Raw genomic sequence first — 24,486 nt, 5'->3', positions numbered from 1 at the left:
ACATGATTGCACTGGGAGAGAGAACAGAGCAGATTCACCAGGATGTTGCGTGGGATGGAAAGTCTCAGTTATAAGCAGAGACTGGATAGGCTGGAACTGTTCTCCTTGGAGCAATGGAGGCTGAAGGGGGCATCTGAATGAGGTCTACAAAATGATGAGAGGCATAGACATAAATCGTGAGAATCTTTTCCCCATGGCAGATGTATTGGAGGACCAGGGGGCAAAAGTTTCCGGTGGCTCAGTGGTTAGCACTGCTGCCTCACAGTGCCAGGGGCCTGGGTTTGATTCCCCACTCAGGTGACTGTCTGTGTGGAGTTTGCACATTCTCCCCGTGTCTGTGGGGGTTTTTCTCCTGCAGGCTAACTGGATTGACCATGCTGAATTACCTGTAGTTTTCAAGTCCGTGTAGATTTGATGGGTTATTGGGGCTGGGTCTGGTTGGGTGTGGACTTGTTGGGCTGAAGGGCCTGTTTCCACACTGTAGGGATTCTATGATTCTTCTGCAATTGCATGGGAACGTGTGGTGGGGAGTAATGGAGGAGTGGCTAGCAGCTACACACCATTTGTCTTCCTACTTGCGGCATCTGCCTGTCTATTTTCATTTCAAAGACTCACAGAACTTTTTGTACATCACCATTTTGTAATTTATCACCTTTTATCTGCCATTCTGTTGTTCTATTGAAGTGAGAAGCCTCATATTGTTCTGAATCTCCCAAATAAGATCTATGCTCACTCAGTTGGGTAAATTATCCTGAAGCCTCTTTATATCCTCCTCTCTACTCTCACTCAAACCTAGATTTGCGCTGTCAGCAATCTTGGAAATATTACACTTTATTCCCTCACACAAGTCATTGAATTATACTGACAGCAGCTGAATCCCTAAGCACCAATCCCTACAGTACTCAGCTTGTTCATTCCAAAATGACCCAGGTTATCTTTATACTCTGTTGCCAACCAATCATGAAATATTTACTATGTACATTCTAGAAAAATGGGGATATCCTACTTTGAAAAATGGCTTATTTTGTATTTACTTATGTTCTGTGAGACCACACCCCCTGCAAGTTCCCCTCCAAGCCACTCACCATCCTGACTTGGAAATATTTAGTCATTCCATCAGCGTCACTGGGTCACGATCCTGGAACTCCCTCCAATACAGCGGGTGGATTTTTTCCACCCCATTCTCAAGGGGGCAACAAGTCCCCACCAGGCTGGGATACCCACTTCCCGAGACCGAATATTTTAAAAAAAGCTGAGATGCTAAATTGGGGTGATCGTCACGGCCGCATTTGCGATTATTCTGAGTTCTGACGGACGCTTTGCAAAATTAAAATGATGGTCTCATTTTTCGCAGGTGATCTGGAATGAATTTGCTCACACTTGCTTAGCTTTGCTCTGTTTGTGGGTCTGCATGGTGCTGCTATACAGCTGGGCACCAATGCAACTTTGAGGGGACTTTGGTCCCAGCAGATACAAACCACTATGCACTGATTAGGCTTGTTTTCTCATATTACTTTTTACTGCTTGAATACACACCCTGAATAAATGTTTTGAAACGAATGAGCAAGACAGAAAGCGTAATGGGAGCTATGAAGGAGCACTTCTAATCTCATCTGTATCATTTAAAGACATCCTGAGTACCTCACTGAACTGAGGCGGAAGGGGGGAGGGGTGTTTGGGGATGGGTGAGCCATCAATATCTTGTCAGCTCCTGGCCAATTGTAACCATCTCAAATAGGCTCAATTCTCTCAATACCCTGTCCTCATCCCTATCCTACATAATTTGATTCTGCAGACATTTAGCAGCGGTCAGGACAAAGTCAATAAACATCTTCAGAGAACACAGCCTCGCTTTACAATTTTTAAAAAATTTATTTTGATTCATACATTGTCCTGGTGACATGCACCAGTTTCACACTTCAGTGGAAAAGTCAATGAACACTTGTTGTAGCCACGAAGAATGTGAGTTGCCGAGCCTTTGGAATCTATGTTACTCGTTAATCTCACCATTTCTGAGGAGGTAAACTTTTTATTTTGTGGGAATTTACAAACTGAAGCTCCGGAATGAACACAAATGCAAATAAATAAAGCAGCTCCTGAAGACCAATAAATAATAGTTCTGAACGTTTTAACAAACACAAGTCAAGACCACAATATGCACATCATTAATATTAAAATACCATCAATATTCAGTGATAATAATAAAACACATTACAATTTCAAATGAGGTCGAGTCAAAATCTGTGCTGTTTTTAATGTTTATTTTGTTTATTCATCAAGGTAGGATTTCTCTGCTGCAAGTGAGATTCCTTTCCACTTCACGCTTCTAATGTAACCTTCTGGTTGCCATACATTTTGGTTGCCCCTCCTTCTCTCCTGGTGACATGTCCATCCTTGGCCTCCTCCACTGTCAGAGCGAAGCCAAATGTCAACTGGAACAACAACACGTGATATTTCACACCGGGAGCTTACAGCCCAGTGGCTTGAATATTGATTTCACCGGCTTCAAAATCTCTCCTCCCACAACCTGTCAGCCTTCTTATTCAAGATAATAAAATGTGAGGCTGGATGAACACAGCAGGCCAAGCAGCATCTCAGGAGCACAAAAGCTGACGTTTCGGGCCTAGACCCCTCTCTGATGAAGGGTCTAGGCCCGAAACGTCAGCTTTTGTGCTCCTGAGATGCTGCTTGGCCTGCTGTGTTCACCCAGCCTCACATTTTATTATCCTGGATTCTCCAGCATCTGCAGTTCCCATTATCTCTGAGTCTTCTTATTCATCTATCCACTCCACCCTTCCCACTGACCAATCACTAAAAGCCCCTACTCTCCACCTCACTTGGTTCCTCCTACCTTTCCTTAGCCCGATTACCTTCCCTCTATTCTTTACTGGGCTGTCCACCCCCTCCCCAGTCCTGACAAAGGGTTTTGGCCTGAAATGTTGACCTTCCTGCTCCTCTGATGCTGTCTGAACTGCTCCATGTTTATTGACAATGCCCCTCTGGTTTTGGATTCCCCACCCTAGGATAAAGGCCTTGGCTATTCACCCTATTCATGTCGCTCATGATTTTATAAAGCTCTATAAGGTGGCCGCTCAGCTTCCAACGGTCCAGGGAAAATAGCCCGTCTCTATTCGACATCTCCCTATATTTGAAACCTTTCAATCCCGGCACCATCTTTGCAAATATTTTCCGAACCCTTTCAACTTTAACAAATCTTTTGTATAGCAGGGAGTCCAGAATTGAACACAGTGTTCCAACAGGGGCCTAACTAATGTCCTGTACAGCCACATCATGACCTCCCAACTCCTGTACTCAATGCACTGACCAATAAAGGCAAGCATACCAAATGGAGTCTTCACTATCCTGTATGCGTGTGACTCCACTTTCAAGGAACTATGAACTTGCACGCCAGGGTCAATTTTCAGTAATGGCTCTGTCATTTTTTTATTCAGTTGGATGTGGGTATCACTGATAACACCAGTCTTTGTTGACAATCCCATTCCTGCTTGAGGGCACTTCAGAGACCAGCCACATTACTTTGGATCTGGACTCACATATCGCCAAGCCTGGGCATGGAAACTGGTTTACTCCCCTTCGGGGCACTTATAGGCAGGATAGATACAAGAAGGAAGGTTCCTGATAATGAGGGCGTCTAGAAGCAGCAGTCACAGAGTAAGTGTAAAGTTGCTGTGGTCCTATTGTATCATTGGACTGGTCTCCCATAACTTCTCTCAAATGGTTGTGAATCACTGTTGCAGAGTGAGGTGGATGCCAGCACACCCTTCGTTGAAGGCTCATGGGAAGCAGACAGGCAAGTGGAGTTGAGGCTGAGATGAGATCAGCCATGATTGTATTAAATGGTGGAGCAGTCTTGAGGGGCTGAATGGCCTACTCTTGCTCCTAGTACTCATGTTCTTGTGTTTTACACAAGAGGTGAATGATGGCCTAGTGGTATTCTCTTTGGATTGCTAATTCAGAGACCCCAGTAAATGTTCTGCGGACCCAGGTTTGAATCCTACCATAGCAGATGGTGGAATTTGAATCCAAAAAACATCTGGAATTAAGAATCTAATTATGACCATGAGACCTTTGTCGATTGTTGGGAAAAACCCATCTGGTTCACTAATGTCCTTTAGGGAAGGAAACTGTCATCCTTACCTGGTCTGGCCTACATGTGACTCCTGACCCACAGCAAAGTGGTTGACTCTAAACTGCCCTCTGGGCAATTAGGGATGGGCAATAAAAGTTGGCCTGGTCAGTTACACCCTCATCCTATGAATGAATAATATAAAAATGAATGGGAAGTGGTTTAACCTGAGGGTCACCACACCTCAGGAGAGGGGGAATATTGAGAAGGAGAGTCCTTCATAGTAACCTCAATCAGTGTGGGAATTGAGTTGATGCTGTTGGTTCTCATGCACATCACAAACTGGATATCAAAGTCTAAGGATATGGGCCAGCTATTTAGGACTGAGATGAGGAGAAATGAGTCTTCAAGCAGAGAATGGGGAACCTGTGAAAACATTTGTCACAGAAAGTTGTTGAGGCCAAAACATTGTATGTTCTCAAGAAGGTGCTGGCCTGAGCAATCAAAGGATAAGGGGAAAAAGCTGGAGAAGGCTATTGAGTTGGATGATCAGCCATGATCATATTGAAGGGCTGAATGGCCTATTCCTGCTCCTGTTTTCTTTGTCAATAGGCTGGGAGGGGTGGACAGGAGGAGGTGAAGGGCCCAGTTACCAGTGTGGGTGATCAGCTTCAATCTTACTGGCTCTGCCCTGTCCTTTTGCGAGGAAGTGGCCTCAAGACGCCTCCTCTTGTTCCCGATGATGCTGAGCTCCAATGGAATGCAGCCCCATGTGTATATTCCATCAGACACTGAGCGAGCCAAAAACAAGGGGTAAAAACAAAGTCGCTGGAAAAGCTCAGCAGGTCTGGCAGCATCTGTGGAGGAGAAAACAGAGTTAACGTTTTGGATCCAGAGACCCTTCCTCAGGCCTGGCTCCCCGTGGAAGCTGCTAACCTGTCACATGCCAGACAGAACATGAAAGGGAAAATGTGCCTGACTAATTTATGAAAGATTTTTGAGGAAGTCTCAACCAGAGTGGATAGAGATGAGCCAGGGGATGTGCTGCATTTGGACTCCCAGATGTTTGACAGGGTTACTTCATCTTTCAAAGAAAAAGCTGTGTATCAATTGGTGCTGATATAATTGAGAGTAATAGATGTTTGTTCAGTTATCACAAGAAGTGGAGCAATGCCAGGAAAACATAGTAACAGGAGTAGGCCATTCAGCACCTTTAGCGTGTTCCACCATTCAATAAGATCACAGCTGATTTGTGATCGAACTGCATTTTAGCCCATTTCCCTTAATATCTTTGCTTAGCAAAAATAAAATCTATCTCAGATTTAAAATTAACAATTGAGCCTGCAGCCATTGCTGTTTGGGGAAGAGAGTTGCAAACCGTTACTATCCTTCATGTTAATAACATTGACATACAGGTCAGCCATGACTCAATGGTGTGGTGCTTGCACAGCATCAAGAGCCAGTGGCCTAGTGGTATTGTCACTGGGCTGTTAATCCAGAGACGCAGGTATCAGCTCTGAGGAAGGGTCACCGGACCCGAACTGTTAACTCTGTTTTCTCCTTCACAGATGCTGCCAGACCTGTGCAACTTTGTTTTTGTTTCTAATGTTCTGGGGACCTGCTTTCAAATCCTGCCATAGCAGGTGGTGGAAACTGAATTCAATAAAATATCTGGAATTGAGAATCTAATGATGGCCATTTTTTGGGGGGAAAACCCCATCCGGTTCACTAATGTCCTTGAGGGAAAGAAACTGCCATCCTTACCTGGTCAGGCCTACATGTGACTCCAGACCCACAGCAACGTGGTTGACTCTGAAACGTCCTCTGGGCAATTAGGGATGGGCAATAAATGTTGCCTGGCCAGCGACACCCTCATCCTGTGAATGAATAAAAACAATTGTATTGATTTGTATTAAAAGTTACGCACAGGGGCAAGCGGCAACTGATGGCTATCAGTAAAAATGCGCATCTCTCCATTACTGCATTTATAATGCTTTATTTGATAATTCAGAGGAATGGTGTTCAAAACGAATAAACTGTGACAGGAAGAATCACTTAGCTCTCATTGTTAATGAGGCATTGAGTAGATTTACTAAGAGTCTTCTACAGACTTCGAAATGTATATTTTTTCTGGTGAAATCGATAGTATACTTTGTCAAATTTATGGTACAGGGCGTGGATTATGTAAATATAATAGCAAGAAAATTTGTGATTATGTATGTAGCATCTTTACAGCTTCAAAAAGAAAGCTACCGAAGGAAGGCATTTATTATCACACACTGTATTGCAGCAGGAGGCACTGCATCTAACATTGAGTCAGGAATGGTTCCGGGAATAGGGAAGTGTGGAGACAACGGAGGCTCTCGAAAACAGGGATGAGAATGTTAGAGCAACGGATGTCAACACTGCCAAGAAAATCCATTTTACTGCCAGCACTTTCTCAACACAAACCTCCAAATTTTACTGCTTACTTGGAAAGTGTTGCTGCGTTATGAAAGCAAAGCTCTGAAATATTGGACATTATGTGAAGTTAAATTAATTCAAACATTGTTGATTCTGTATTTTAATCAAAAGGAAAAGAAGTGATGAGACAGTAATTAAACTAGTGATTGTGTTAGCTAATGGGAGAAACCAGAAAATAAATTAATTCAGTTTGTAAAAACCAAGGTTTATTGTATTGTATGAAACTAATTGTCTTTGACTGAAACAATACCGCACAGTAATTGCAACAGTATTCTTAAATGAGGCTCAGACCATTTTTAAATGCAGCTTGGATTATTTATGAGCAGTACTTACAAAGATTTCTGAAGCATCAAAATGTGTCTTGCTTTCGACGTTTGGGGATTTGTTGCATTCAAGTGAAGTGCACAAAATATACCGCTATAACTGAGTTTTGAAGATTTTTGTTACAACATAGCTTTTACACACTGTTGTGTGAATATATCGCTCAGAATTCATGTGTTTTGGAGTGTGAATTCTGGTTTTGAGAGACAAAGTTTAAACTTCAGGAAGTGGTAGTCAGTGGTGAATGCACTTCAGGTGGGCTTGAAGTTCATTTCACATAAAAGTAGGGATGTTTCAATGATGTTTGCACAATGTTCAGTATCATATGTGATAATGATGTGGCTTTTAAGGGTTATTTTGCTCTTCTGTTTTGAAGAGAGGTTGTAAGGCAGAAGTTCAGAGCAGTCTAAGGTAATGTAAACAGCGTGGGGAGCCTTGGGTTTTATTTAAACAGCCTGAGTGGGTATGACCAGCTCTTACAAATCAGGATACTTAAGTTTTGTTTCTTTTTGGTAACAGCAGAAGCTACTGGGGTTTCAACAGGTAACAAGGTGTGGAGCTGGATGAACACAGCAGGCCAAGCAGCATCAGAGGAGCAGAAAAGCTGACGTTTCGGGCCTAGGCCCCTCTTCAGCGTTGGAAGCTCCAGTAAATGTCTCCTGGCTGCTCCTCTCTCTGGATTTTCTTTTGAAATTTTTTTGACCTCCTGGACGGGAGAACTGCAAGTGAGAATCTGTGTCTGAACTTTCCCTTTTTGCCAAGGGGCATGTTTATGGCATGTTACTGTATTGGAACAGTTAATTAGTAATGGTTACTTTATCTAATGTTCTGTTAAGGATGCCAATGGACTTAAGTTATTCCTCTTCCTTGGGTTGTATTTTCACCACAGTGTTTGAATAAATTGCATTTTGCTTAAAATTGTGTAGTTTGACCAGTAGCATTGTGTCTGGAACAGAACACTTCACATTTTTCTTTAAAATAAGAAAAAAGTTTGGGCCTAGGCTACCTTTTTAAATATTTTGAGGGGGTCTGGTCTGGTCCATAAAACCTTTGTGACTCATCAGATGCTGAAGCAGTCCACGTCCAAATGCTGAGCAATAGAGATAACCAGGTGTAGAACTGGATGAGCACAGCAGGCCAAGCAGCATCAGAGGAGCAGGAAAGCTGACTTTTCGGGCCTAGACCCTTCTTCTTCATTTCTGAAGAAGGGTCTAGACCCGAAACATCAGCCTTCCTGCTCCTCTGATGCTGCTTGGCCTGCTGTGTTCATCCAGCAGTACACCTTGTTATCTCAGATTCTCCAGCATCTGTGGTTCCTACTATCTCTAGACCTGAAAAATATCCAGCTTTTACTAAACGGGAAAACAGTTAGAAATGCAAAAATGTCACCAGTTAATTCAGCTGAAGAATTGGAAACATCCAGTAGAGGATGTAACTTATTGTTACGATCCCAGCTGACGTTATGACTGGATAAGTCAGATCCCAGACTGAAATATGGATTGATAGGTTATATCTTGTTCTTTCGTTTGGCTTTAAAAAGTGGTGTCTCAACGAAACACGAGATACTCTGCCTTTTAATGCTCAAAGGTTTCTGTGAAAGACAACCTTGTTAAAACCAAACATTGGCAGGATGCAGTCAGCATGATCTTACAAAAGAGAAGTCATGCTCGGCAAACCTACTGGAATTCTTTGACCATATAACCAATAGTGTTGTTGAAGGGGAGCTCATGGGTGCAGTTTATTTAGACAGTCAGAAGGATTTTATCAAAGCCCCCTGTTAGAGATTAATACGAAAAACCACAGCACATGGCATTTGGGATAGTGCTGTTAGGATGGAGAGAAAATGGGTTGGCTGGCAGGAAGCAGTCGGAATAAATGGCCTCTTCTCTAAATGGCAGGCAGTGAGTAATGGAGTACCACAGGGATTAGTGCTAGGACCCTAGCTCTTCACAGTTTATATTCATGATTTAGATGATAGAAGTAAGTGTTAATCAATTTAACTGAATCGATGTACTTGCCTTTGACCCATACCTCTTATACATATTGTTTAACATAAATTTATCTATCTCAGATTTAAAATTAGCAACTGATCCAGTATCCACTGTCATTTGTGGAAGAGAATTCCAAGCATCTATCACCCTTTGTGCATGTAAGTGCTTACCAACATCTCCCCTGAACGGTCTGGCCTTCATTCTCAGACTATTCCCCTTAGTTCTAGAATCTGCCAACACTGATTTTTCTACCTCATCTTTTCCTCTTAATGAGTTGCAGATTTTGATCAGATTGACCCTTAACCTTCTCAATTTTAAAGAAAACAGGTCTGATTTGTATCATCTCTCCTCATAAACTAACACCTGAAAGCCCAGGTACAAGGGTCAGGACATCAAAGGAAAACCTCATGTATTATGAAAGGACAGACAGCATTTCATTGAAGCATCTCACTCATACGAGAGCATTACAGACAGTGCAGCACTCCCTCAGTACTGCATAAGTAGTCTGGTATTGGTATTCGAACTTTCAACCCAACATTGAGAGGCTGCCTTCCTACTGGCTCATCTGAAACATCCAAAAAGAGAAGCCCTTCCCCTGGAATTTCAGCTTTTGATTCCAGAAGTCACATGCGATCACACATAACCCTCAGAAGATGATACTCCAACATGTGACCAGATGTCGCTAATTACCTCCTTCGGTAATGAAGCAGTTCCTAAGCTGTACACTCTCTGATGAGAGGCATTGAATAATGCAAGCTCTGGGATTGGTAAAATGAGCTGGTGGCTGCAAATTGTGGTCAAATATAATTGAAATCATTAGTACCGAGAACTGAGAATAGCAAGGCTATTAAAAGATTCAATTCACCATCTCTTTTTTTGTCTCTTCTCAATTCCCCAGCACAGTAAAGGTGATAATATATTATTTCTTAAATAGCATCGAGTGTTGTTTTCTCGTTGTTACCTGGTCATGTGGTAGATTTTCATTCAGTCCCTTATGCTCCAGTCTGTAACAGCCTTTATTCAAACTCTGCAGGATATGTCTGTGACTGTCTCATCTTCACCTTTACTCTTCAGTCACCCGCAAATCTACAAGGTCGATGGAAAGGCAATTTTGTGATGACAGTCAAGCTTAGCAACACCCCTGTCATTTGCAGACTGCTTTTCTTGCCCCAGGAATACATGTAAATCACAAGATTCAGCAAAGTGCATGACAGAATGTTGAAGGAGCAGAATCGCAGAGTTGTTTGGAGTGCAGCAGAAGACCATTGAACCCATCGTGACACTCAGCGAGTAGTTAGGGTCTGGAATGCACTGCCTGGAAATGTGGTTGGGGCAGGTTTAACTGAAGCATTCAAGAGGAGCATGAGATGGTAATTTGGGTAGAAAATAATGTACAAGTATACAGGGATTGAACAAAAGACTGGCACTGGCTAATGATGCTTGCTTGAAGATTTAGATTTAGATTTTATTGATAGGGTGAATGGCCTCTTTCTGTGCCTTAACGAAGCTGTAGTCCTGTCTCTGCACCAGCTCTGCAAATGAACATTTCACTGAATGCTGTTCTTCAGCTTCCCTGCGCTCCACAGCCCTGCTCATTGTTCCTTTCCAAATTACCATCTAATTCCCTTTCAGTTACCTGCATTGTACTTGCTGGCCAGCTTGCACCCACACCTCAGAACATCCTCGGAGGATTATCAGCCGTTTCAGGCAACTGTCCTGAATCAAATTCTCCTTTCAGATTTGGCTCCTTGTCATTGCAGAAGAGCACCATCTCGATGTTGGGCTGTACGTACCACTGCAGTGATCAGAGCGTGTAGTTGGTGCTGAGAGAGTGCTGCATTGTCTCAGGTTTTGCCTAAAGAAAGAGAGGTCCTGTCAAAAAGAGAGCCTGTCTTCCCTGTGTCAGTGCTTGCTGTTTTCCCCCATGAAGTTTGGCAAATCTATCCCTCAATAAACTACTGGGAATAGATGATTTTGGTTTTTAAGTTATTTTATATCAACGCTGTAAAGTTGCTCATTATACTTTAAACTTGAAAGAGCTCAGAAAAAATTTATGAGGATATTGCCAGGGTTGGAGGGTTTGAGCTACAGGGAGAGGCTGAATGGGCTGGAGCTATTTTCCCTGGAGTGTTGGAGGCTGAGGGGTGACCTTATAGAGGTTTATAAGATCATGAGGGTCATGGACAGAGTGAATAACCAAGGTCCTTTCCTGGGGATAGGGGAGTCCAAGACTGCAGGGCACAGGTTTAAGGTGAGAGGGGAAAGATTTAATAAGGACCCTAAGGAGCAACTTTTTCACTCAGAGGGGGGTGCGTGCATGGAACGAGCTGCCAGAGGAAGAGGTGGAGACTGGTACAGTTACAGCATTTAAAATGCATCTGGATGGGGACATGAATAGGAAGTGTTTAGAGGGATAGGAGCCAAAAACTGGCAAATGGGATTAGATTTATATAGGATACCTGGTCGGCATGGACGAGTTGGATCAAGGGGTCTGTTTCTGTGCTGTGTATCTCTATGACTTTATGACTCTATCACTCTATTGTGATACAAATGGATGTTCTATTTGCAGTGCTCATGCCTGATGTACTGCCCAAATGGTTCAGCACAGTTTGTATCTGTTCAGTGAGCTATGGCAGGAGGATTTTGGATGGTAGGCCTTTGTCATTGTGTCTCTGTAGCTGCTGTCCCAGGCTTCAGTGAACCTCTCAGAATGTCCTTGGGATGTGTCAAACTGCTACATGTAATGGTTACTCACCAAACACAGCCACTCTGTTATAGTCCCTCAGCATTTCAAGTCAGGGAACACACAAGGCTCGGGCATGTACGCACAGATTTGGAGAAGTGTATGATACCAAGTACAAACATTAATCGGTTGGATGGGACAGGTTTCTGGATGGCATATCAATGCAAGAACAGAGTTCTGCACTCTGGAACGTCATTGAACAATTTCACATATCCCTGAAATTAAAAACAGTTTTGATTGTACTCATGCTGTACCCATAGCAACATCTTTTATTCGAGAATTTTCTCCAGGTTCAACTTCACAAGATTGATTCTACACGAGTGTTTATTGACCTATGAGGAGAGATTGAGCAGCTTAGGCCTATATTCCCTGGAGCTTCAAGGAATGAGACTAATGGGAGGTGCCTTGGCGACACGGTGGCTCAGTGGTTAACACTGCAGCCTCACAGCATCAGGAACTTGGGTTCAATTCCTGCCTCAGGCGACTGTCTGTGTGGAGTTTGCACATTCTCCCCGTGTCTGTGCGGGTTTCCTCCCACAGTCCAAAGATATGCAGGTTAGGTGGATCGGCCATGCTAAATTGCCCGTAGTGTTCAGGGATGTGTGGGTTATAGGGGGATTGATCTGGTTGGGATGCTTCAAGGGGCAGTGTGGGCTTGTTGGGCCGAAGGGCCTGTTTCCACACGGTAGGGCATCTAATTATTTAAATGCATGAATAGGGTAGAATAGAGGGATACGGTCCCCGGAAGGATAGGGAGTATTAGCTGTGATAGGCAGCAGGTCAGTACAGGTTTGGAGGGCTGAAGGGCCTGTTCCTGTGCTGTAATTTTCTTTGTTCTTTTTGTTCTTTGGGATCTAATTGAGGTACTTGAGTTGTTAAAGGGGATTGGCAAAGTAGACCTAGAGATAATGTTTCCCACCGTGGGACAATCTAGAACGAGAGGTCATAGTTTTAGGGTAACAGCGGCAGATTTAGTTCCATAAAGCCCTGTACTCTCAAATTCTTATCCCTTGCCTGACCCCCCCCCCACCCTGCCAGATTTTTAATTGCCCCACTTTTGCCACACATGTTCCCTCAGCCACCCAAGACCCAGCCTCTGGAATTGCTTCCCTCAGTCTTTTCAGCTCGGTGTGACTGGTTCCTCTGTACGTCCCCAGCCCAGGGCCCACCACACCCCCCAGAACTCATACAACCCTGTGCCTACCCTACCGAACCCTTCTCAATGTTAGAGTCATTCAGGTCAGCTGTACCCTCTGCTATTCCTATTCCTAGAAAGTAACCTGTTCAGCTTGCCTGCTGAGTTTAATCTCTCCGTTCTAGTGCTGTCCTTGTAAATCTCCTGTCTCCATTCTGTGCCGACGGAGACTGGTAATGTGGGCGTGCCTCACAAGTTTGGTTAAACAGAGGTTTGGTTAAAGATTTTGGGTGCATGATACAGGACGTAATTCGTCAACAGGAGATAGGGCTAGAACAGTTTAGTCAATACTTGTGGTATTGAGGTGTATAACATCATGAGGGGTGTAGATAGGATGAATGCATGTAGTCTTTTTCCCAGGAATGGGATATTGAAAAGTAGAGGGCATGGGTTTAAGGTGAGAGGGAAATATTTAGGAAGGACCTGAGGGACAATAGCTTCATGCGGAGAGTGGTGCGTGTAAGGAAGGGGCTGCCAGAGAGATTGGCTATGGCAGGCACAATGGCAACATTTCAAAAACATTTGGATAGGGAAGGGTTTAGAGGGATACAGACCAAGTGTGGGAAATTGGAACTAGCTGAGCAGGCATCATGGTCAGCATGGACTCGTTTGGGCCGAAGGGCCTGTTTCCATGCTGTATTACTCTGTGACTCTATGGATCCATTTAAAACAGAGATGAGGAGGAATTACTTCACGCCAAACGTCATGAATGTGTGAAATTCACAGCCCAGAGTGTAATAGATGCTGGGACATTAAAAAACTGTAAGGAGGGCTTGACCGATTTTTAATTAGTAAAGGATTGAAAGGATAACAGGCAAGAAAGTGAAGTTGAGGGTGAGATGAGATCAGCCATGATTATATTAAGTGGTGCTTCAGCTTTGAGGGGCAGAATGGCCTATTCTTTCTCCTAGTTCTATGTTTGTATGTTCTGTACCTGAGCCAGTGATGGCTGAGTGGTATTATGACTAGACTATTAGTCCAGAGACACAGATTCCAATCTCAATCTAGCAGATAGTAGCATTTGAATATAAATTCAATAATAATCTGAAATTATGAGTCTAATGATAACCATGAAACCATTGTCAATAGCCGGGAAAAAATCTCTCTGGTTCACTAATGTTCCTCAAGAAGGGAAGCTGCCGTCCTTACCTGGTGTGGGCTAAATGTGACTCCAGACCCACAGCAATGTGGCTGAATCTTGACTGTCATAGACTCATAGAGCCACAGAGACATATAGCATGAAAACAGACCCTTCAGTCCAACCTGTCCATGCTGACAGATATCCTAAATTAATCTAGTCCCATTTGCCAGCATTTGGCCCATATCCCTCTTAACCCTTCCTAGTCATGTCCCCATCCAGATGCATTTTAAATGTTGTAATTGTACCAGCCTCCACCACTTCCTCTGGCAGCTCGTTCCATACGCGCACCACCCTCTGTGTGAAAAAGTTGCTCCTTAGGTCCCTTTTATATCTTCCCCCTCCTACCTTAAACCTGTGCCCTATAGTTTTGGACTCCCCCATCCCAGGGAAAAGACTTTGCCTATTCACCCTATCCATGCCCCTCATGATTTTATAAGCTTCCATAGGGTCGGCCTTCAGCCCCAACACTGCAGGGAAAATAGCCCCAGCCTATTCAGCCACTCCCTGTAGCTCAAACTCTCCAATCCTGGCAACATCCTTGTAAATCTTTTCTGAACCTTTTCAAGTTTCACAGCACCCTGATAGCAGGGAGACCAGAATTACACCCAGCATTCCAATAGCTGCCCAACCAATGCCCTGTACAGCAGCAACTTCTATACTCAATGCACTGACCAATAGAGACAAACATACCAACTGCTTTCTTCAGAATCCTATCCAACTGTGACTCCACTTTCAAGGAACTATGAACTTGCACTCCAAGGTCTCCTTGTTCAGAAACACTCCCCAGGACTTTACCATTAAGGGTATAAGTCCTACCCTGATTCGCCAAAATGCAGAACCTCACATTTATCCAAATTAAACTCCATCTGCCACTCCTTGGCCCATTGGCCCATCTGATCAGGATCCCATTGTCGAGTGTGTTAGCCTTCGTCGCTGCCCACTACATCTCTAATTTTGGTGTCATCTGCAAACTTACTAACTATACCTCCTATGTTCACATTCAAATCATTTGTATAAATGACAAAAGGAAGTGGACCCAGCACCGATCCTTATGGCACACCACTGGTCACGAGCCTCCAGTGTCAAAAGCAACCATCCACCACCCCTTTCCGTCTTCAGCCTTTGAGCCAGTTCTGTATCCAAATGGTTAGTTCTCCCTCTATCCTATGTGATCTAACCTTGCTAACCAGTCCACCATGAGGAACCTTGCCGAATACCTTACTGCAGTCCATTTAGATCACCTCCACTGCCCTGCCCTCATCAATCCCCTCTGGCAAATAAGGGATGGACTAGAAAGGTTGGTCTAGTCAGCAACATCCATATCGCATGAATGAAACAAGGACTCCAGTGTTTGTGCTTAGCTAATGAGTTAAAGGATTCAGGAAAGAAACAGACAAGCAAAGGAAACTGAAATCTGGCAAATTGGAGTCAAACCAACCGCAGAAAGTGAAATAATGTGAAAAAAAAAGAATGGGTTGCAACCAGAAGGGAAAACAGACTGAAAAGTAATAAAAAACAAATTAAAATTTTGTGAATCTTTAATAATCATTTACTTCCTGTAACAATGAGTTAAATTTTAATTGTTTTAATTTAATAATTCCCTTTTGGTGTCTGAGAGGTTCAGTATCATCGCGTTAACAATTGTTACAGGGTTAAAAACTTTCTTACGCTGTTAAATCCCAGTCTTAACTTCTTGCTGTGGGTTTAATGGTTAACCACTGTGCAAATCCAGCAAGTTCTTAAACGTAATGAGACATCTGAGGGTGGGATCTCTTTATTTAAAGCTAACACTGGAGTGATGCAAATAGTGAGTAATAACAAGAGGTTCATAATTCACCCTGAATCTCTTCATCTCTCCAAGTTTGCTTTTCATTTCAAAAATATACTTTATTCATCAAAAAAACTTTATATATGCGCTGAAGCAGTTCAATTCTCTATTGTGACTTATGAAGGAATAAACAAACATTGGAGAATGACTTTATCCAGAGCTTTTACTTGTGCGAGACTATATTTACATATATTTGAAGCACTGGCATGGGTGGGGTGGGTTGGGGACGTGGATCTGGTAACTGAATGGATCTCCATCTAACTTTGGCAGAAAGAACTCACGCAGTGGTCTTTCCCCACTGCACCTTGGCAGCAGGTTCTCCAAGCTGTAGTGTGTCCCTCAGCACATGGTCCTGGACCTTGGAATGTGCCAGTCTGCAAAACTCGGTCGAGATCAAGACTTTGCTCTGTTTCAGGCAGATGAAAGGGATCCACTCACTGAGTTATGGTCCTTGATGCGTAGTCAAAGTTTGTTTCCCCCAGTGTGGAGGTGCTGGTATTGGACTGAGGGTGGATAAAGTCAGAAGTCAGAGGACATAGGTTTATTTGCAATCGCAAGCTTTCGGAGCCTTGGCTCTTAATCAGGTGAAGTGAGAGGGTGCACACAGACACAGAATTTATAGGCAAGAGAGACCAATGAACAAGAGAGATAAAAGGATCATACAAAAAGTGTAAAAGAGATGACAGGCCCAGAGAGTCCAAGATAACACGGTGTAGAGCTGGATGAACACAATAGGCCAAGCAGCATCAGAGGAGCAGGAAAGCTGAGTTTTGGGCCTAGACCCTTCATCAGAAAAGGGGGATGGGAAGAGGGTTCTGAAATAAATAGGGAGAGAGGGGAAGGCGGATTGAAGATGGATAGAGGAGAAGATAGGTGGAGAGGAAACAGACAAGTTGAAGAGGCTGGGATGGAGCCAGTAAAGGGGAGTGTAGGTGGGGTGGCAGGGAGGAGATAGGTTAGTCTAGGGAGGATGGACAGGTCAAAGGGGCGGGATGAGGTTAGTAGGTAGGAAATGGGGGCGCGGTCTGAGGCGGGAGGAGAGGATTGGTGGGTGGAAGGGCAGGTTAGGGAGGTGGGAACGAGCTGGGCTGGTTTTAGGATACAGTAGGGGGAGGGGAGATTTTGAAGCTCGTGAAATCCACATTGATACCGTTGGACTGCAGGGTTAGGACATAGAATGTAGAACATAGAACACTACAGTGCAGAACAGGCCCTTCGGCCCTCGATGTTGCGCCGACCTGTGAACTAATCTAAGCCCCTCCCCCTACACTATCCCATCATCCTCCATATGCTTATCCAAGGACTGTTTAAATGCCCCTAATGTGGCTGAGTTAACTACATTGGCAGGCAGGGCGTTCCACACCCTTACCACTGTCTGAGTAAAGAACCTGCCTCTGACATCTGTCTTAAATCTATCACCCCTCAATTTGTAGCTATGTCCCCTCGTACAAGCTGACGCCATCATCCTTGGAAAAAGACTCTCATTGTCCATTCTATCTAATCCTCTGATCATCTTGTATGTCTCTATTAAATCCCCTCTTAGCCTTCTTCTCTCTAATGAGAACAGACCCAAGTCCCTCAGCCTGTCTTCATAGGGCCTTCGCTCCAGACCAGGCTACATCCTGGTAAATCTCCTCTGCACCTTTTCCAATGCTTCCCCATCCTTCCTGTCATGGGGTGACCAGAACTGCACGCAATGTTCCAAGTATTCCAAGCGGAATATGAGTTGCTGTTCCTGCAACCTTCGGGTGGCATTGTTGTGGCACTGCAGGAGGCCCAGGATGGACATGTCATCTAAAGAATGGGAGGGGGAGTTGATATGGTTCGTGACTGGGAGGTGCAGTTGTTTATTGCGAACCGAGCGTAGGTGTTCTGCAAAGCGGTCCCCAAGCCTCCACTTGGTTTCCCCAGTGTAGAGGAAACCACACCAGGTACAGTGGATGCAGTATACCACATTGGCAGATGTGCAGGTGAAGTTCTGCTTGATATAGAAAGTCACCTTGGGGCCTGGGATGGGGGTGAGGGAGGAGGTGTGGGGGCAAGTTTAGCACTTCCTGCGGTTGCAGGGGAAGGTGCCGGGTGTGGTGGGGCTGGAGGGGAGTGTGGAGCTGACAAGGAAGTCATGGAGAGCATGGTCCTGCTGGAAAGCAGACAAGGGAAGGGAGGGAAAAATGTCTTAGGTGGTGGGGTCGGATTGTAGATGGTGGAAGTGTCGGAGGATGATGCGTTGTATCCAGAGGTTGGTGGGGTGGTATGTGAGGACGAGGGGGATTCTGTTTTGGTTGTTATTGCAGGGGCGGGGTGTGAGGGATGAGTCGTGGGAAATGTGGGAGACATGGTCGAAGGCATTCTCGACCACTGGGGAGGGGAAGTTGCGGTCTTTGAAAAACAAGGACATCTGAGAAGTACGGGAGTGGAATGCCTCATTCTAGGAGCAGATACGGCTGAGGCGAAGGAATTGGGAATGGGAATGGAATTTTCACAAGCTTCAAAATCTCCCCTCTGCTCACCACATCCCAAAACCAGCCCAGCTCTTCCCTGCCTCCCTATCCTGTTCTTCCTCTCACCTATCCCCTCCTCCCACCTCAAGCCGCACCTCCATTTCCTACCTACTAAACTCATCCCACCCCCTTGACCTGCCCGTCCTCCCCGGACTGACCTATCTCCTCCTTACTTCCCCACCTACACTCACCTCTACAGGCTCCATTCCCACCTCTTTAACTTGTCTGTCTCCTCTCCACCTATCTTCTCCTCTATCCATCTTCGGTCCGCCTCCCCCTCTCTCCCTATTTATTTCAGAACTCTCTCCCCATCCCCCTCTCTGATGAAGGGTCTTGGCCCAAAACGTCAGCCTCTGTGCTCCTAAGATGCTGCTTGGCCTGCTGTGTTCGTCCAGCTCCACACCTTGTTATACAAAGAGTGTAAGTGGAGTGCCAACAGGCTAAATTACAAGTCTCGGCAGGTGGCAAATGGTGTGAGTAAACTGTTAACAGATGAATAACAAGTGAATGGATGGCCCTAAGTTAGACTGCTGATTTTTGCATTACATCAACATGCTGTTAACTTTCCACTGAGATTGCCCTAAAATACTGGACTTTACGTTTCACAAAACGTTTGTGCTGGCAATTAAAAACTAATAAACTAACCTGTGTTCCATAGTACAGGGCACTGTCGCTTCAGAATGCCTCACAAAATCAGTTCCAAGCTTACAAAAGTGACAAATAGCTAATAACAATTCGTGAGAAACTTTAATTTGGTAATATTTCACAATGATGTTTCATTCCATCTAGGCAGGCAAATGATATAATCAACAAGCACATCCTAATCGAATGAATCTCAATAATCATAAGGAGACCTGGATAAGATTTTCTCCAATGTGACTCAGAGATTTTAGGAACAGATTTTTTGCTTGAAAAATGTAATTAAAAAATAATTCTTCCTTCAATTTTAATTAGAAAGAGTCTATTGCATTTATGATGGAAGGGGAGTTATCTACTATCGATGCCTTCAGCTATTCAACTTCCAGGTAAATCACTTGAGATCTTTCATGAAATGATACCTATCACACACGTGGAAAGGCTTTGCTGGAACATATAAGAATGAGAGGCAACCTATTGAAATGCAAGAGATTCTTAGGGGAATTGATGAGGTAGGTGCTGAAGGTTGTTTCCCCTTGTGGGACAGTCTAGGACCAGCGGGAATAATCTCAGAATAAGGGGTCACACATGTAAGACAGAGGTGAGGGGTAATGTCTTCTCTCAGATGGGAGTGACTCTCTGGAATACTTTACCACAGAGGTGCTGTCGAGGCTGGGTCATTAAGCATATTCAAGACTTAGAGAGACAAATTTTTAATCAGCAAGGGGAATCGAGGGTTATGGGGAAAAGGCAGGAAAGTGGAGTTGAGGATTTTAAGACCATGATCCTGTTGAATGGTGGAGGAGATTGGATGGGCTGAATGGCCTTTACCCTCTTTGTGTTGCTATCATTTATCATGGCGGCACGTCTTTTCCATGAGCACACACTCCTTAAATTATGGCAGGAACATCAAGAATAGACAACGAGAACTGACTCACATAATGTTAAAGGGGGCGCAGGGACTTAGAGGCATGGGGCCACACAGAAATCTTAGAGGATGATGGAGAGCACTAAGAACATTGCTTGTAGAAACTCTGGCATTATTAAAAGACAAACACAACAATGTGTATTTATGTAACACCTTTAACATAATCAAATGATCCTAGGCACTTCACAGGAATACCTTAAACCAACCCACATTGGGACAGATGATCTGAAGCTCAGTCCAAAGGGTGAGCCCTAAGGAGCATTTTTTGAAAAGAAGTAGAGAGTGTGGAGTGATTTCAGGATGAAACTCCAAAACCTGGATCTCATACAGCTAAAGGAGAAATGCATCCTCCTAATCAGTGTTCTCAAAACATTTTGGTCTGCTTGATATCTCCTTCCCACACTCCACGTCAAGTTATCACTCAACAGATAACCATTGGCTCTGAACAAACTAATGATCTACTTTGGCCCTGACAGAGATGATGCACGTTTGTATGCATTCAATCTCTAACTACAAATGTCATCACTAGTTACAGCCTACATCTGACCTTTTCCAATTCTTTCATGGGATGTGGACGTCATTGACTGTGCCAGCATTTCTTGTCCGTCCCTAGTTGCCCTTTGAGAAGGTGGGGGTGAGCTGCCTTCTTGAACTGCTGCAGTCCATGTGCTGTAAGTTGACCCACAATGCCCTTAGGGAGGGAATTCCAGGATTGTGACTCAACGACACTGAAGGAACAGCGATATATTTTCATTTCAGGATGGTGAGTAGCTTAGAGGGGAAATTGCAGGGGGTGGTGTCCCCATGTATCTGCGTCCCTTGTCCTTCCGGATGGACATGATTGTAGGTTTGGAACTTGTTGTCTGAGGATCTTTGATGAATTTCTGGAGTACATCTTGTAGCTGCTTCACACTGTAGTGGGGTTGATTAGCTCAGAGATAATGGGAACTGCAGATGCTGGGGAATCCGAGATAACAAAGTGTGGAGCTGGATGAACACAGCAGGCCAAGCAGCATCTTAGGAGCAGGAAAGCTGACGTTTCGGGCCTAGATCCTTGCTCAGTTGGCTGGCCTGCTGGTTTATAATAGACAGTGACCCCAAAGTGTGGGTTCAATCTCTGTGCTGGCTGATGTTCCATGAAAGTCTCTCCTCTTCCCTTGTCATGTGAGGTGTGGTGACCCTCAGGTTAAAGCACTACCAGCCGTCTCTCTAATGAGAGACATGTCCTCTGATGTGGTCCAATTATGGTGACTTTACCTTCACACACTGAGCATTGGTGGTGGAGGGAGTGGATGTTTGTGGATGCGGTGCCAATCAAGCGGCTGCTTTGTCCTGGATGGTGTTGAGCTTTTTGAGTGTTGTTGGGGCTGCACCCATCCAGGCAAGTGGGGAGTATTCCATCACACCCCTGGCTTGTGCCTTGTAGATGGTGGACAGGCTTTGGGGAGTCAGGACATGAGTTTGCCTTGTTGTTTGGTGAGATTGTCTTTCGCCCTGGCATTCCTCTTGGATGGCAATGACCGTTTAGGAACAAAAAGTTAAGACATGTACCAGAGTCTTTATGTCTCGATTGTGTGGGGACAATCAATGTGTGCAATAGAAGATAGGACGGGAGGTAATAGTCTACTGGTGTTATCACTGGACTGCTAATTCAGACACCCAGGTATTGTTCTGGGGACCCAATTTTGAATCCTGCCATGGCAGAAGGTGAAATGTGAATTCTATAAAAATCTAGAATTAGCTGTCTAATGATGACCATGAAACCATTACTGATTGTTGAAAAACCCATCTAATTCACTCATGTACTTCAGGGAAGGAAACTGCCATCCTTACCTGGTCTGGCCTACATGTGACTCCAGACCCACAGCAATGTGGTTGGCTCTGAGCTGTGCCCTGGGAAATTAGGGATGGGTAATAAATGCTGGGCTAGCCAGCGTTGCCGTCATCCCAAGAATAAATTTAAAAAGTCAAACATTTTCCTTTCCAATGTATAAGTTCTCAGGCTGTCCTTTATCAATATGTTGTACTGTTTGACTGATTACGTGCTGTAGCATGAAAATGTTAAATTCCAAAATTCATAAGGAAGTCCATGAACTGACCAAGACCGAGGGGCCTTTGTTCTTTACGTCTGTGTCTAGCAGTTCCCAATTTGGCAAACAATCTATCTAAAATGTCAATGACTGCAAAGTGATCCTCATGGAATATTTACCCTTTATCAAAGACAACAAGCAAAAACCACTGGGTCCCCAGGGCTTCTTGCACTTTCAAAAGTCCAACTGGTAAAATACTAAAGTACAGTTATTAGAGGTTCTAGTAATCACCAGCAAGCATAGGTCCAATGGGCCAAACAAACTGCTCCCATTGATGTAAGGTACAATGAAGCTCATTGCATCTGCTTTACAATGCTGCAATAATTAATTAAGTTTGTGTTGACTCAAGGTCAAAGGAGTTTTCATTGCATTAAAACTTACAATCTTTCCAAAATGCACCTGATAGATTTGTTATCAACAGGGTCAAAGCCTGTCTACTGTTCACTGTCAGTCATGAGAGAATGATTCCTACTCAGGGTCATAGGCTTCTCACGTGACTCTGCTGTGACTGAATGAGCTAAATCTGAATCCACCGTTCTTCGTCCATCAGCAGACATCATGCTTTGATTCCAAATGGCTTCGTGATGAGGCACAATAGACACAGAGAAGGAGTGGAAAGGAAGCACGATCTACATTTCAGATTCCACTCTATCAGGGGATGTTCTCAACTGGGCTTGGTGTATAAATCCTTTTTGGCAGCTCAGAGGCTAGGTGTCCTTCAGGGAGTAACTTAACCTCTTGTCTCCACAAAGGCCTATCCCACCATCTACAAGACGCAAGCCAGGAGTGTGATGGAATACTCCCCACTTGCCTGGATGGGTGCAGCCCCAACAACACTCAAGGAGCTTGACACCGTCCAGGACAAAGCAGCCGCTTGATTGGCACCACATCCACAAGCATCCACTCCCTCCACCACTGACACTTAGAAGCAGCAGTGTGTAAAGGTAAAGTTGCCATAGTCTGTTCGCACCAAAAGACACGTTTCGCTCTCTATGCATCTTCTCTGCAGCGGTAACATTGCATTCCTTGCTCTGCTCTATTACCCTAATGTACTTTGTATGGTATGATCTACCTGTAGTGCACGCAAAACAAAACTTTTCACTGTGCCTAAAGTACATGTGACAATAATAAATCAAATTGGAATTTCATTAGAGAGAGAAGGCTAGTGGTGGTTTAAGCTGAGGGTCACCAACATGACACGTCAAAGGAAGTGCATGATGCCATCAGCCAGTGCAGAACCTACACTTAAGGCTCACTATGTATCATGTACCAGCCGGCCAGCGAATTGTGCTAAGCAACCCAGGACGCACTGCAAAAATTCACCAAGGCTCATCAGACAGCACCTTCCAAACCCGCAACAGTTTCCATCTCAGAGGACAAGGGCAGCAGATACATGGGAACACCACCCCCTGCAAGTTCCCCTCTGATCCACTCACCTTCCTGACTTGGAAATATATCTTCAGTGTCACGGGGTCAAAATCCTGGAATTCCTGCCCTAAGGGCATTGCGGGTCTATCCACAGCACACGGACTGCAGCGGTTCAAGGAGGCAGCTCACCACCACCTTCTCAAGAGGGCAACCAGGAACAGGTAATGAATTCTAACTCAGCCTGTAATGCCCACATGCCATGAATGAATTATAAAAGTTCGTGGACTGTATCTAGTGACCTCATGCAGGAACCATGATTCATGGTTACAGACTGTGTTCATGCAGACTTACATCATCTGCACTAGGGCTAAAGTAAGTCAGTGGTTTGCTTGGCCAATGGTTATCAGTTGGATGACAACATGAAGTGGAATGTTAGAAGTTGATATCGAACAGACCAAAATGTTTCAAGGACACTGATTAGGAGGGTACACTTCTCCTTTGGAAGAGGGACTGTGATGTCGGTCATTCCCCCTGTTCCACTGACTTTGCAGAACCACAATCTCAATGTCCGATAGTTCCCAGTGCCATTATTGCAGACATTCATATCTTATTGGCTGTTTCTCTCTGCAAGAAAATGGACAAGCTCAATTCCAGAATATTACGCGGGGCACCTATGTATTTTGTTTAGGATGGTTTAATTTAATGAGATATTTTAATTTTTTTAAAAGTTATACAATAGTTCAATGGATGGTAATTGATAACGGGTCAAATGCTCACGACAGATGATCAGTAAAGCCTGTGTGCAGTAATTCGGAAGGAGAAATGGAACTGAGACAAGTTCCTGCAAATCTGAGACAGGAGACATTCTAAAGCATTGACTAAAGCTGCTGTGCAACAGGTAATTTCTGATGTCATTGCTCATGCTGAACTTGAGAATTGGTGAAAAGAGAGACATATTGTTGGAATTTTTTTACCAGCACTGATCAGGACTAGTGCAAGAATGCCAAATTTTGAACGATCACCACAATGTATACTATAGCAGAAAAGGACGTTGATTACTTGGCAAATAGACTATTGATCACTGATATGGTGCAGGGAAAGCAAAGGGACACCATAGGCTTCCTAAGATCCTGGATATTTTAGAAGAGGAGCAAGGCTTGAATAAATTCTTTTATTTATATGGAAATTTGACAT

At 44.2% G+C, this 24,486-nt stretch overlaps 1 long non-coding RNA gene across 3 annotated transcripts; it reads right to left on the bottom strand.

Annotated features, from left to right (window-relative positions):
• Positions 1–1,956: 1,956 nt before the first annotated feature.
• On the bottom strand, positions 1,957–23,474 carry LOC125451983 (uncharacterized). Of its 3 annotated transcripts, none has more exons than XR_009445810.1 (4): positions 23,361–23,474; positions 9,824–9,948; positions 5,852–5,964; positions 1,957–2,432 (listed from the first exon to the last, which is right to left on the bottom strand). It is a non-coding gene; the product is annotated as an uncharacterized LOC125451983 (long non-coding RNA). The 3 variants fall into 3 exon arrangements; XR_009445811.1 differs by lacking the exon at positions 23,361–23,474 and adding an exon at positions 20,382–20,468; XR_007247432.2 differs by lacking the exon at positions 23,361–23,474 and adding an exon at positions 10,499–10,677.
• Between the last annotated feature and the right edge of the window lie 1,012 nt (positions 23,475–24,486).

This window comes from Stegostoma tigrinum, chromosome 5 (genome assembly GCF_030684315.1).
Source record: "Stegostoma tigrinum isolate sSteTig4 chromosome 5, sSteTig4.hap1, whole genome shotgun sequence".
Lineage (NCBI taxonomy): Eukaryota > Metazoa > Chordata > Chondrichthyes > Orectolobiformes > Stegostomatidae > Stegostoma > Stegostoma tigrinum.
The sequence above is the reverse complement of the archived record's forward strand: the minus strand, read 5'-3'. Positions and strand labels throughout refer to the sequence as shown.